The sequence below is a fragment of the Arachis ipaensis genome, chromosome B07 (assembly GCF_000816755.2).
Source record: "Arachis ipaensis cultivar K30076 chromosome B07, Araip1.1, whole genome shotgun sequence".
Lineage (NCBI taxonomy): Eukaryota > Viridiplantae > Streptophyta > Magnoliopsida > Fabales > Fabaceae > Arachis > Arachis ipaensis.
This window is the reverse complement of record NC_029791.2, coordinates 94,003,599-94,019,890: the sequence shown is the minus strand read 5'-3', so window position 1 is coordinate 94,019,890 and position 16,292 is coordinate 94,003,599.

Sequence of the window (16,292 nt, the reverse complement as noted above, 5' to 3'; positions counted from 1 at the left end):
CCACCTCCAAGCCAACCAATCACAACTCACCCTACACCCCCAAAACCCCCAAGGCTGGCTCATTTTCACTTTGTGGCCGAAAATAGGTAGAGAGAAAAAGAGAGAAAAGTTCTTAGTTCCAAATCTTCAAATCTTGATTTCTGCTGAACTAAAACTCAAATCAAAACTCCGATTTCACCAAATGATCCTCTCTTCTTCCTCTACATAACCATGTGACTTATCAAGGCTGGAAATAAGGTGAGATGGCTGTCTCCCTCCCTCTTCAATTCGGTTTTCAAGGAAAACCATGCAAAACATGTGTTTTCTTGATGTTCTTCCTTAGGAATCATGCTTAACTTGACTTGAGGGCCAAGAAACGTTAATTTCCAGCAAGTCTAAGGTGAGATATCTCTTCCTAACGTGCTGAGGGATATTTGGTCAGTTGAGAGTTTGTGGATTTAAAGTTATTGATGTGTTTTAGGAGGAAAAAGTGCTTAAGGACCACCTGAAAGTCTAACCGAATTTAGAGCAGCAAATCAAGGTAGGGATTGAAGAATTTAATCTTTATTGATAGTGTTTGAGTTGTGTGATTATGATATGTTTTGGTTATGCTTGAAATTGATTGTTTATATGAGTAATTCTTGTTGAAATTTTGGTGAAAATTTGATGAAATTTGATGATATTCAACTTTGAATTTGTGTTCTTCATGGCTGCTGGAAAAACGAACCCTAGACCTTAAATTGGGGTTCAATTTGTGTTAAAATAATGTAGAAAAGATGGGGTTTAAGTGGCTGCAATTTTATTTTGAATTATGGTAAAAATCGGTTGCTGAAAAGACTGAAAAACGGGTAAAAACAGAGAAAGAATCTGAAGAATTTATGAAGAACATGAAGAACACTTTGAGTGTGGTGAAGAACAATGAAGAACACCTTTTAGATCTTGAAAAGGGCAAGGAAGTAAATATTTTGGTGTTTGAGGGGTTATATGGTAATTTCTGAAAGTTAGGGTGGTAAAAGTAGAAATATTAAAAGTTACGGGTGGTAAAAAGTGAATTTTTAAAGGTTAAAAGTTAAAAAGGGGTAATCTTCAAAAATATATTAATAAAATAATAAATATTAATAAAATATTAAATAATAATATTTAATTAAAAATAATATTTTAATAAAAATAATAAAATAATGCGAAAAGGCAGTCTTCTGTAAAAGCTTTAGAAAGACAACTTTAAGCACAGAATCTCATAATTACTTTCATAAAACACTTAGGGAGTGGTAAAAACATATTAGTGAGGCAAAGATAAATAAAAGATAAAAAGTTGAAGAAAAGATAAAAATCGAAGAAAAAGTCTGTAAAGTTTTAATGACAGAAAAACAAACAGAGACTAGTGAACGAACTAGGGCAACATAGTTAGTCCTGGAATTGCGAATAAGGTTAGGTATTATATGAAAAGTTAAACTGTTTCAGGATAGACTTAATGAACCTATACTTGGGACAGACTAACTATTGATACCGAAATTTACATAAGCCTTAAATACATACGTTAAACAGAGAAATCAGAACAGAGTAAAGAAACACAGAGAACAGAGTAACCAGAGCAGAATAAAGGGATACAGAGAAAAGAGTAACCAGAGCAAAGTAAAAAGACAAAGAGAAAAGAGTAATATGATAAAGAGAAATGGTTTGAGTTACGATGTTGTAAAAGTAAAAGCTGTAAAGTTTGTATAGCATGATTGAACAGAGAAAGAAAGAGGTACTGCATAAGAATGTGAAAGTGATGATGAATAATGAGAATGATATTGAATGATGATAATGAGAAAAGAGTAATATAACAAAGAGAATAGAGGAGAAGAATATAAAAATAAAGAGTTAAGCCTTGTGGCATGATATTCTATTACATGTTCATCTGATGCTTTTCTATTGGCCCTAGAGGTCCTGTAGGCCCAAGTTCACCTACAGTAAGTTGTTATTCCTGTAGGCCGAAGTTCACCTGCAGTGAATATCAATTGTGTATCTCAGGGTGTTGCTCCTGTAGGCCGAAGTTCACCTACAAAGAGTTGTGATACCTGTAAGCCGAAGTTCACTTACAGGGGCGCTATTTTTGTAAGACGAAGTTCACTTACAGAGGTGTTATTTCTGTAGGCCGAAGTTCACCTACAGAAAGTTGTTGTGTTGTGTTTAGACTATTCCTGTAAGCCGAAGTTCACTTACGGGAGTGCTATTTCTGTAGGCCGAAGTTCACCTACAGAAAATAAGCCATATCTAGGACTAGTTCCTAAGTAATGTCGGGCTGCAGGGTGTAAACCGACACGTGAGCTCATGGCCTGCATAGGACAGACATGCATCATACTTGGTTGCACATTTCCTCTGTTATGATTGTTGTTTGAATGTATGCTTTCTTTGTTTTCATTCTATTCTCTGTGTCTGTGTTTTGTTTCCTTGTATTCTTTCGTTTGTGTTTTGCTTTCTTAGTTCTTTATTTATCTGTATCTTCTGTTTACTATTTCTTTGTATTCTGCTATTTGTCTGCTAAGCGACACAAAATTAATGAACTTAACTAATAACCCCGACCCTACTAAGATCTCCCCAGTTCTTACCCCTTCTCTCTCTCTTCCCCCTTCAGATGGAAGCATGAGCACCCTTCCGTAGTTTACTAATGACAGTTCTGCAAAGAGAATTCCACTCTAGTATAACTGTTTTATCTGTTATCAGTTGTGAATTGCTTATGAATGATTTCGTCTATTAATCCAAATGTTTTCAAAAAAAAAAAGTAGCTCGTAAAATAACTACACTTTTAACAACGAATCAGGCTCATATAATAAATAATAGATAATAAATAGGTAGACAAGTTGGTAGCGCTCAGTTTCTAGTATGATCATGACATACCAGAAATTGGGTCGTTACAATACTCATTCATCCAAATCCATCATATCTCAACTTCATCATTTAACCACAACAACAATCATGAATTCATTATACATCATCAACACAAACAATCATTAACAACATATAATTTCCAAACCTATCCTATGGGTCACTAGCCTAAGTGTCCATGAATATTATATACTACATAGAGGAAACCGAAACCATACCTTGGCTGATTCCCAATATGTACTTAACCCAAAATTGAGCACACAATAATCATGAACAAGCTTTCTGACACAATCCAAGCTTCCAACAATAACCAACAAGCCCCAATAATATCCCACAATCACCACTTCAAGCTATAACACACATAAACCATAACAAATCAACCTAGGGCTCACTATAAATAAAATTTCACAAGAATTCAATGCCTCTTACCTTTCCCAATAGCTTTGGTAGCCAAAATTCAATGCTAAGGAAGGATTAGAGTGAACCTAAACATCCAAAATCACAAAAACTCACTTAATCAAAAGCCTTGAAAACCTGAAATTTTCAAGAGATGAACTGAAAGAGATTCGAGCTCTCCTTACCAGTTTCTTGTATAGGTCATGTAGAGCTTTTCACAAGGAACCCGTAGCCATAAACGGTGCGGCGATCGGAGCTATATAGCTCAAGATATGAGCTTGTGAAGTTGACAATGAATAGTGCTCATGGGGGGTTTCTTCTTCCTCTCTTCCTCAGCTGTGTTTTGTTGTGTTTAAGTGTTTGTGCTGAAGTGGGTTCATTAAATGAACCCTTATATATGTTGGGCTTGGGCCCAACTTGGGTCCAGTCCAACCCGTTAGCGTTTTTAGCCCGTTTAACCCAACTTCGGGCGAAAACTTTAAAATTAACGCCCGATTTTCCATTTCTAACATTTTTCTAAGGTTTTTGACTGTTTTCACTTTTTCTCGTGTAGTACCGGGCAGACTTGAACCGGTTCAACTGGTTCAATTGCCGGTTCGTGGTTTTTTACGGTTTTTCGTAGAAAACACATTTTCTGACTCAGAAAGACCCACTGAGTCCATAAATCACATTTAAATCCTCAAATTCTTACTCTAACTTTTCTGAACCTAATTTAGGAAATATTAATTTCTCAATTAACCAGTTGATTAATTGCGGTTCTTATAGAAAGCATCCTTAGGAGAAGGAGTAGTGTAGATAGCAATTGCTCTCCTAGGGTTTTGATTGTAGCATTTTACAGCAAGTTTGATCTTGGATTTTTCTTCTTTAATTGTAATTACTCTCAATTTCCTCTTTAAATATAGCACTTTTACTTTCATTTCCTTTTGGTTCAAGTTACTTTGTTCATAATTGCAATTTTGAGTTTCTTGAAGTTTTGATTGATGAATTTAATGCCTTATGCTTTCTCTATCCTTGATTGCTTGTCTCTTGTTGATATTATTGATAGTTGGTTATAGTTTTCTATTTTTTCTTGCAATTTCCCATGTTTTACTTTTATGCACATGACGAACGGAACTCTCGCGCGGTCTAGAATTTTCACAGTTAAGTTCTTGTTGCAAGTATAGCTTCTAGACCGATAAAAAATCCTTTCGTGCAAAAGTTTTGGTTGTCACTAGTAACAAACCCCTAATAAAATTGATAACCGAAGTATTTAAACCTTGGGTCGTCTCTCAAGGAATTGTAGGGAGGTGTTCTTATTATTGGTTATGAGTTGTGTAAATTGGTGTTTTGGATTAAGAGATAAGAAAAGTGAATTGCGAAGGAAACTAACTAATAATTATAAAAGGCTCTTGGCAAGGAATGAAAATTGGAAGTTCTATCCTTATTATCGCCCTCAATAGTGATGATAATTGTTGGTTACAACCACTTAGTTAACCCTCTAATTACGAAGGAAAGTCAATTGTATGAATCAGTTTGATTCCTCAAGTCCTAGTCAACTCCTAAGGAAAGACTAGCTTTAGTGGAATCCAAACCAATTAGCAACCTTCAATTGTCAATCAACTAAGGAGTTTGATAACTCAAGTGTCACCAATTACTCAACTAAAGCCAAGAGGAGAAAATCTATTCGAATAAAAATGCCTTGACCAGGAGAAGATTAATTGGAAGTTCCATCCTTGTTGGAATCTCTCAAGAGTAATGGTAAAAGATTATTGTTATTACCTAGTTAACCCTTACCGAATAAGGGAAAGTCAAGTACATGAACCAACGTCTGTCACGAGTCCTAGTCCTCTCCCTTGGGAAGGCCTAGTGTTAGTGATCAGAAGGCCAGTCTACAACTTTCAATTACCACTAGGCTATTGAGTATTCCAACTCAAGGGTCTCCTATATTAATCAACTCCCAAGTCAAGTTGGGAGTCTACTCTACTAACATGAATGCCATTACACCATATAAAGGGAGTAAAAAGGGAACATGGTAATTAAAATTCAATTGGAAACAATTAAACAAATAATAGATTTAAATGGAAAAGTACTCTTTGCATTAACAATCCATGAAAATAATCCAATTGTAACTCTGAACAAAGTAAATAGGAATTAAAAGAGTAAGGAAACAAAAAACAAACTAGAATGATAAAGTCTTCAATGGAGGTTGTAACTCTGTAATATCCAACTCAAAAGCATAAAACTAGGAATCCTAGATCCTAGAGAGAGGAGAGAGCCTCTTCCTCTAAAACCTACATCTAAAACCTAAAATTATGTGAATGAAAAGTGTCTAACAGCTTTGCAGTTCCTTCAATTTCTTGTATTCCTTCCACTTTTGCATGCTTCCTTTCCATCCTCCAAGCCATTCCTACCCTGTAATCCCTGAAATCACTTAACGCACATATCACGGCATCGAATGGTAATAAGAGAGGATTAATATTAGCAAATATAAGGCCAAAGAAGCATGTTTTTGATCATAGCATAAAATCAGGAAAGAAAACGTAAAACATGCGAATTGTATGAATAAGTGTGAGAATAATGGATAAAATCCACTAGATTAAGCACAGGATAAACCCTAAAAATGGGGTTTATCAACCTCTCCACACTTAAACATTAGCATGTCTTCATGCTAAGCTCAAGAAAACTAAAAGAATGAAGAGGAATGGTAGAGAGTATGAAATGCAACCTATCTATGTGAATGCAACTGCATGCAAAATATTTATACCTACTTGGTCAAAGTAAATAAATCTTCCAAGAACAGACATGAACTGGATTTCACTAATTCAAATCATAAAATAAAGTACAAGTAAACTTGTAAGAAGAAAGCTCATGAAAGCCGGGAACAAGGAATTGAGCATCGAACCCTCACTGGAAGTGTATACACTCTAATCGCTCAGGTGTTTAAGGTTCGATTCTCTCAATTCTCTACTAATCTTGCTTTCTAAGACTTGCTCTTCTTCTACCAATCAACAAAGAATTTAATGCACAGATACACATATCAAGAGGTCTTTTAAGGGTTGTAATTGGGTTAGGGTCAAGGTAGGATTGTATTTGGTCAAGTGGACTAAAATATGAATCCTTAATTAACCTAAACTTCCCACCTAACTTAAGACAATCCATGTAATTACAATGCAAAATCTAACTGCCCATTAACTATGTTTACCACATATTCATGCATCCCAACTTTAGTACAACTCATATGCATTGCTACCAACATTTACTTTGGCGTATTTTGTCCCCTTTTTGTTATTTGCTCTTTTTTCTTTTCTTTTTTTTATTTTTCTTTCTTTTGCTTTTCTCAAGGCATATGATTAAGGTATTGAATGCATGAACATATTCTCAACATTTTCTCACATTTTTAGAAAATTCTAACATACTCAATTCTCAAACCAAATGTTTCCAAACCCAATTTTCCCACACTTAAAACATAAGCACTCTCACTAGTCTAAGCTAACCAAGGATTCAAATTAAGGACATTATTTTTTTCCGCTTAGAGTTAATGATGTGCTAAAGTAAAGAATAAAAGGGGTAAAATAGGCTCAAATTGGTTTGCAAAGGATAATGAAAGGTTAAGGCCATATGGGTATGTAAGCTTAGTAAAACAAGGCCTCAATCACATAAGTGCATGGATACATTAAACAATAGAAATATAGAATCAAGCAAGACAAAGATCACAATTTTAGAGAGAACAACACACACCAAAAAATAAAATATTGGTTGATAAGATGAAACCAATCAAGTAGGCTCAAAATCTCACTGGTTTTGTGTGTTCGAGCTCTAAAACCATGATCCAAATTAAAATTTCTTCAAACAAGTTTTTCAAAAATTTTAATTCAAATTAGTGAAATGCTATAAAAAGTTTCTTGAAAAAGAAAATATTACTTCAACCAAGTGGTAAAATATGCACAAAATCAAACAAACATGCAAATGCAACAACTAATTTAACAAAAAAAAGTTAAACATTGGTGTTGAGTCAGGAAGTACTAACCCACGGAAGTCGGTATCGACCTCCCCACACTTAAATATTGTACCGTCCTCGGTACATGCAGAGATGTACAAGTGGACGGGTGGCTCCAACTGATGCTTTTTCTCCAAAGATTGTGTGGAAGACTTGTTTATTGCTCCAGTTAAAAACTTTTCCTTTTCCCTCATAGTGGCCAGCCTGAAAAGGGAGAAAAGAAAGGTAACATGCAATTCAAAGGGATAGAGCAAGGAAGAGGGCAGTACAAGTGATAATCATGCTAAGGTAAAGAAGAATGTCATTAACACATGGTCGCGACTTCATGTAATTAGGACATCAATGGAAATATAGCAAGAAATATGAAGGCAATTAGATGCAAGATGTTTATTAGTATACCGGCAAAGGCATGAGTAGCATAGATCAAGCATTAATTGCTAAAATGTATTATCACTCGTAACAAACCAACAATCACATTTGTATTGACAATTATAATTAATTAATAAAATATAGGAAGGGTTTTGTGAAAAGCAGGTATTAGAGTAGAAGAGTAGAATAATTAAAAATGCACAATGCTATACGGGCTTATTCACAAACACTTGGTATGCATGTTTAATATGATAGGGAAAGTATTAAATTTGAACATGCAAATAACCCAAAAATAATAATTAGTGATAATTATCAAATAACTCCCTAATAATCCACAAGCAAATATGGAAGAAAATAATCACCCAATTAGATTTCTAACACCAAGTAAAATAATGCAAAAATAGATAAATAATAAAAAGAAGAAGAAAAAGAAAATAAAAAGAAAGAACCTTGAGAAGAAGGTGATAAAAAGGGGTAATGAAGAACGTGAGGCGAAGAAAATATGATGGAAGGGAAAAGAATAAGAGAAGAGTAAAGAAAGAGAAAGAATGGAAAAAGATGGGAGAATAAAGAAGAAAGAAAAAAAAGAAGAAAGAAGAAGAAAGAAATTAGGATTTAGAAAGATAAGATATGAAAAACATGGCTGCGCAGGGTTCAGGTGTGGATTCACGAATGACGCGTACACGTACTCCACACGTATGCGTGGGTCGTGCACTGAGGGGGCGACACGTAGGCGTCGGTCACTGACGAGTGGATTCCTGCCGGTAAAGAATTTTATAGAAATAATCACATTGTAAGTATAGTTTCTAAACCAACTAAAATCCTTTCGTACAAAAGTTTGGTTATCACAAGTAACAAAACCCAAATAAATTTATAACCGAAGTATTTAAACCTTGGGTCATATCTCAAGAAATTGCAGGAAAGTATGATTTATTATTGGTTATGAAATTATAAATTTTTGGGTTTTTTGAAATAAGGAACAAGTAATTTAAATGGAAAGAAAGATAAATTAATAATTATAAAAATCTCTTGCAAGGTATAAGAACTGGAAATCCCATCCTAGTTATCCTTATCAGGTGTGATGAGAATTGTTATTGCTCCCACTTTGTTAACCCTTACTAAATAAAGGAAAGTCAAGTGGACCAATCAATTTGATCCTCAAGTCCTAGTCAACTCCTGTGGAAAGACTAGCTTTAGAGTGATCCAAATCAATCAGCAATTCCCAATTTTCAATCAACTGCTGAGTCTGATAACTCAAGTGTTACAAATTACTTAACCAAAGCAAAAAGGGAATAAATCTTAAATTAAATTAAAAGCATTATAAATAGAATAAAACAATGATAAATTTAAAATACCTCAAATTATAATAAATAGAATATTCAAATCTAACATGGAAAGATTCATAAGCCAATTTGGCAACATAAATAATTAACAAGTAAAAGCATTAGAGTATCTAAAAGTAGAAGAGAAACATAAATTAAAGAAACATTGAACCTGGAATTGGAGAAAATGAAGGAATCTTAAGCCTAAAATCTAAGAGAAAATCCTAATCCTAAATCCTAAGAGAGAGAAGAGAGCCTCTCTCTCTCTAAAAACTACATCTAAAACCTAATATTGTGAATTATGAATGTTGTATATGTTGTATGAATGAACGGATCGATTCTCCCACTTTATAGCCTCTAATCTGTGTTTTTTGGGCTGAAAACTGGGTCAAAAACAGCCCAGAAATTGCCCCCAGTGATTTCTGGTACATACAGGTCGCTGCAAAGTCACGCGGAAGCGTCGTCCACGCGTTCGCGCAGATTGCATTTTTTTTAGGTCACGCGTCCGCGTGATCCACGCGTGCGCGTCACCTATCTTCAGGGCAGATATGGCAAATTATATATCTTTGTGAAGCCCCAGATGTTAGCTTTCCAACGCAACTGAAACTGCATCATTTGAACCTATGTAGCTCAAGTTATGACCGTTTTAGTGCGAAGAGTTTAGGCTGGACAGCTTTAGCAGTTCCTTCAGCTTCTTGTATTCCTTCCAGTTTTTCATGCTTCCTTTCCATCCTCCAAGCCATTCCTGCACTATAAACCTTGAAAACACTTAACACACATATCAAGGCATCGAATGGAAAAAAAGGAGAATTAATATTTGGTAATTTAAAGGTCCAGGAAACATGTTTTCAATCATAGCACAAGATTAGGAAGGAAAATGTAAAACTATGCAATTAGTATGAATAAGTGAGTCAAGAATTGATATAAACCACTCAATTGAGCATAAGATAAACCATAAAATAGTGGTTTATCAATCTCCCCAAACTTAAACATTAGCATGTCCTCATGCTAAGCTCAAGAGAAGTGGTGCACGAAATTACAATCACACTTCTGTAATTCTGCACAACTAACCAGCAAGTGCACTGGGTCGTCCAAGTAATACCTTACGTGAGTAAGGGTCGATACCACGGAGATTGTCGGCTTGAAGCAAGCTATGGTCATCTTGTAAATCTGAGTCAGGCGGATTAAAATGGTTATGAGTTTTGATCATTAAAATATAATTAAAACAGAAAATAAGATAGAAGTACTTATGTAATCCATTGGTAGGAGTTTCAGAAAAGCGTATGAAGATGCTTGTTGCTTCTGAACCTCTGCTTTTCTATTGCCTTCATCTAATCATTCATACTCCTTTCTATGGCAAGCTGTATGTTGGGGATCACCATTGTCAATGGCTACCGTCCGTCCTCTTAGTGAAAATGGTCCGGCTACAGGTTATGTAGGGCTAATCATCTGTCGGTTCTCACTCATGTTGGAATAGGATCCATTGATCCTTTTTCATTTGTCACTATGCCCAACACTTGCATGTTTGAAGCTCGTCACAGTCATCCTATCCCAGATCCTACTCGGAATACCACAGACAAGGTTTAGACTTTCCGGATCTCAAGAATGCTGCCAATTGATTCTAGCTTATACCACGATAACTCTGATCTCACAGAATGGAAGGCTCTGTTGTCAGGAGAGGCAACCATGCATCGTGAACCAGGAAGCTAAGAGATACACACTCAAGCTATTGCAGATAGAACGAAGGTGGTTGTCAGGCACGCGTTCATAAGTGAGAATAATGATGAGTGTCACGGATCATCACATTCATCCGGTTGAAGTGCGAGTGAATATCTTAGAATAAGAAGTAGACGTGAATTGAAGGAAAGCAGTTGTAATTGCATTAATTCATGAGGCACACAAAGCTCCACACCTTAATCTATGGGGTGTAGAAACTACACCGTTGAAAATACATAAGAACAAGGTCCAGGCATGGCCGAATGGCCAGCCCCTAAACGTGATCAAGAGAACAAAAGTAATACAAAGATAGTCTCAAAAATGATCTAAAGATGAAAATACAATAGTAAAAGGTCCTATTTATAATGAACTAGTAGCCTAGGGTTTACAGAAATAAGTAAATGGTGCAGAAATCCACTTCCGAGGCCTACTTGGTATGTGCTTGGGCTGAGCATTGAAGCTTTCACATGTAGAGACTTTTCTTGGAGTCAAACGCCAGATTTGGTGCCAGTTTGGGCGTTTAACTCCAGTTTTTATGCTAGTTCTGGCGTTTAACGCTAGAAAAGAGTAGAAAGTTGGCGTTTAAACGCCAGTTTGCATTATCAAAACTCGGGCAAAGTATGAACTGTTATATATTACTGGAAAGCCCAAGATGTCTACTTTCCAACGCAATTGATAGCGCGCCAATTGGGGTTCTATAGCTCCAGAAATTTCACTTCGAGTGCAGGGAGGTCAGAATCCAACAGCATCTGCAGTACTTCTTTGGCCTCTGAATCAGATTTTTGCTCAGGTCCCTCAATTTCAGCCAGAAATTACCTGAAATCACAGAAAAACACACAAACTCATAGTAAAGTCTAGAAATGTGATTTTTATTTAAAAACTAATAAAAATATAATAAAAAGTAACTAAAACATACTAAAAACTATGTAAAAACAATGCCAAAAAGGGTATAAATTATCCACTCATCATAACACCAAACTTAAATTGTTGCTTGTTCCCAAGCAACTGAAGACAAAATAGGATAAAAAAATAGAATATACAATGAATTCCAAACTTATCAATGAAGATCAGCTTCAATTAGATGAGCGGGACTTGTAGCCTTTTTGCTTCTGAACAGTTTTGGCATCTCACTTTATCCTTTGAAGTTCCGAATGATTGGCATCTATAGGAACGTAGAATTCAGATAGTGTTATTAATTCTCCTAGTTCAGTATGTTGATTCTTGAACACAGCTACTTTATGAGTCTTGGCCGTGACCCTAAGCATTTTGTTTTCTAGTATTACCACCGGATACATAAATGCCACAGATACATAACTGGGTGAACCTTTTCAGATTGTGACTCAGCTTTGCTAAAGTCCCCAGTTAGAGGTGTCCAGAGCTCTTAATCACACTCTTTTTGCTTTGGACCAGGACTTTAACCGCTCAGTCTCAAGCTTTTCACTTGACACCTTCACGCCACAAGCACATGGTTAGGGACAGCTTGGTTTAGCCGCTTAGGCCAGGATTTTATTCCTGTGGGCCCTCCTATCCATTAATGCTCAAAGCCTTGGATCCTTTTTATTACCCTTGCCTTTTGGTTTAAAGGGCTATTAGCTATTTCTGCTTGCTTTTTCTTTTTTTTTTATTTAATATTTTTTTTCACCAATTTTTTTCTGCAAGCTTTTCACTGCTTTTTCTTGCTTCAAGAATCAATTTTATGATTTTTCAGATTATCAATAATATTTCTCCTTTTTCATCATTGTTTCAAGAGCCAACAATTTTAACATTCATAAACAACAAATTAAAAAATATGCACTGTTCAAGCATTCATTCAGAAAATAAAAGGTATTGTCACCACATCAAAAATAATTAAACTAATTTCAAGATAGAATTCGAAATCATGTACTTGTTCTTTTGTAATTAAAAACATTTTTCTTTTAAGAAAGGTGATGGATTCATAGGACATTCATAGCCTTAAGGCATAGACACTAGACACTAATGATCATGTAATAAAGACACAAACATAGACAAACATAAAGCATAAGAAACGAAAAACAGAAAATAAAGAGCAAGGAAATTAAAGAATGGGTCCACCTTAGTGATAGCGGCTAGTTCTTCCTCTTGAAGATCTTATGGAATGCTTTAGCTCCTCTATGTCTCTTCCTTGCCTTTATTGCTCTTTCCTAATGGCTATTTGATCCTCTCTAATTTCATGGAGAATAATGGAGTGCTCTTGGTGCTCCATTCTTAGTTCTTCCATATTGGAACTCAAATTTCCTAAGGAGGTGTTGATTTGCCCCCCAATAGTTTTGTGGAGAAAAATGCATCCCTTGAGGCATCTCAGGGATTTCTTGATGAGGGACTTCCTCATGCTCTTGTTGAGGTCCATAAGTGGGCTCTCTTATTTGTTCCATCCTCTTTTTAGTGATGGGCTTGTCCTCTTCAATGAGGATGTCTTCTTCTATGACAACTCCAGCTAAATTGCATAGGTGACAGATGAGATGAAGGAAGGCTAACCTTTCCAAAGTGGAGGTTTTGTCAGCCACTTTGTAGAGTTCTAGAGATATGGCCTCATGAACTTCTACTTCCTCTCCATTCATGATGCTATGGATCATGATAGCCCGGTCTATGGTAACTTCAGACCGGTTGCTAGTAGGAATGATTGAGCGTTGGATGAACTCCAACCATCCCCTAGCCACAGGTTTGAGGTCAAGCCTTCTTAGTTGAACCTGCTTGCCTTTGGAGTCTCTTTTCTACTGAGCTCCTTCCACACATATATCCGTGAGGACTTAGTCCAACCTTTGATCAAAGTTGACCCTTTTAGTGTAGGGGCGTGCATCTCCTTACATCATTGGCAAGTTAAATGCCATTCTTACATTTTCCGGACTAAAATCTAAGTATTTCCCTTGAACCATTGTAAGCCAATTCTTTGGGTTCGGGTTCACACTTTGATCATGGTTTTTGGTGACCCATGCATTAGCATAGAACTCTTGAACCATTAAGATTCTGACTTGTTGAATGGGGTTGGTGAGAACTTCCCAACCTCTTTTTCGAATCTCTTGTCGGATCTCCGGATACTCATTCCTTTTGAGCATGAAAGGGACCTCAGGGATCACCTTCTTTTTGGCTACAAATTTATAGAAGTGGTCTTGATGGACCTTTGAGATGAATCTCTCCATTTTTTATGACTCAGAGGAGGAAGCTTCTGCCTTCCCTTTCCTCTTTCTAGAGGTTTTTCTGGCCTTAGGTGCCATAAATGGTTATAGAAAGACAAAAAGCAATGCTTTTACCACACCAAACATAGAAGGTTTGCTCGTCCTCGAGCAAAAGAAGAAAGAAGGAAGTAGAAGAAGAAGAAAATGGAAGAGATGGAGAGGTGTGAGTGGTTCGGCCAAGGGGGAAAGAAGTGTTTATGATGTGTGAAAATGAAGGGGGGATGAGGTGTTTATATAGGAGTGGAGAGAGGGGTAGGGTTCGTGTATTAGGGGTTGGATTTGGGAGGGAAAAGTTTTTGAATTTGAATTGTGAGGAGGTGATTGGTGAAGAGAATTGGAGATAATTGGAGAGGGGTATTTGAGAAAGGGTGTTTTGGGAAGGTGTGAAGAAGAGAGAGAGAGTTGAGGTAGGTGGGGATCCTGTGGGGTCCACAGATCCTGAGGTGCCAAGGCTTTCTCATCCCTGCACTATTTTGGGCGTGTAAACGCCCCTTGGAGTGCCAATCCTGGCGTTGAACGCCAGGCTGCTGCCCATTTTTTGGCGTTTAACGCCAGCTTTTCTCCCCTTTCTGGCGTTAAACACCAGCTTGATGCCCTTTTCTGGCGTTAAACACCAGTCTGGTGCCCTTTTCTGGTGTTAAACGCCCAGAATAGTGCCAGACTGGGCGTTTAACGCCCATTCTGCTACCCTTACTAGGGCTTAAACGCTAGTAAGATCATCCTCCAAGGTGTGCTATTTTTAATGCTGTTTTTCATTTTAGCTTTTTTTTGTGACTCCACATGATCATCATCCTAAAGAAAACATGAAATAACAATAGAAATTTAACATTGATAAATAAAAATTGGGTTGCCTCCCAATAAGCGCTTCTTTAATGTCAATAGCTTGACAGTGGGCTCTTATGGAGCCTCACAAATACTCAGAGCATGACGATTACCTCCCAATACCAAACTTAGAGTTTGAATGTGGGGGTTCTGTTTGACTCTGCATTGAGAGAAGTTTTTCATGCTTCCTCTCCATGGTTACAGAGGGAGATCCTTGAGCCTTAAACACAAGGTAGTCCTTGAGCCTTAACATCAATCACAGCTTTTGCTGTGGGTAGGAAGGGTCTGCCAAGGATGATGGATTCATCCTTATTCTTTCCAGTTTCCAGGATTATGAAATCAGCAGGGATGTACTGGCCTTCAACCTTCACCAAGACATCCTCTACAAGTCCATAAGCTTGTTTCCTTGAATTGTCTGCCATCTCTAGTGAGATTCTTGCAGCTTGCACCTCAAGGATCCCTAGTTTCTCTATTGCAGAGAGGGGCATGAGGTTTATACTTAATCCAAGGTCACACAGAGCCTTCTCAAAGGTCATGGTGCCTATAGTACAAGGTATTGAGAACTTTCCAGGATCCTGTCTCTTCTGAGGTATTTTCAGTTGAACCGGATCATTCAGTTCATTGATGAGCAATAGAGGTTCATTCTCCCAAGTCTCATTACCAAATAACTTGGCATTTAGCTTCATGATTGCTCCAAGGTACTTAGCAACTTTCTCTTCAGCAATATCTTCATCCTCTTCGGAGGAAGAATACTGACGTTAGGATTTTTGCCAGTAAAGAATTTCATAAAAACAGTCGCGTTGTAGATATAGTGTAACATCCCGCATTTTTGAAAATCTAAATATAAATAAATTGTGATTTTATCTTGTAAGTTTAAATTTTGTAATTTTAGAAATTATTTTATTAGAAATAATTAAGTAGATTCGGAGATAAATTCATTTTAAACCAATTAATATTCTTAGGTAATTTTATTATTTTGGAATATTTTGTATAATTTTAGTAATTGAAAATAAGAAAGAATTGTACAATTTAATTTAAGTAACTTTTATTCTTAAAAGGTTACGATTTATTTTATTAATTTGATATCTTATTTTATAAATCAATTAAGAATAATTAAATTAGTTTTATTAATATTTGGAGTTAAGTTAATTAATATTTTTGTGTAATTTTTTATAATTGGTTATTTTATATTATTAAATTTAAGAAATTTCTATTATGAATAAATATGATTTATTCTATTAATTTGAGCCCTTAAAGATTAATTTATTAGAAATGATTAAATTGATTTTGATAAATACTTTAATTTTAAGTCAATTAGTATTTATGCACAATTTTGATTATAACTAGTTATTTTATATATAAATTGAAATTAAAGTTATGATAGAAAAATAATAAAAGGTCATATAATTTAATATAGGTAATTGATATTTCGAGTTTAACTGTATTTTATAGAATGTGATTAGTATGCTTATTTTATAATTTAAATTAAAAATAATTGTTTGAGCTCATTGATATGCTGATAAATAAAATCTTATGCGTTTTGAAAGTAATTTTTATGAAGTAATTTTTATGGTATTATATTTGAATCTTAAATTGTTATTCTATCTCAAATATTTTGTAAAGGTTGTTATATTACTCATATACATTATA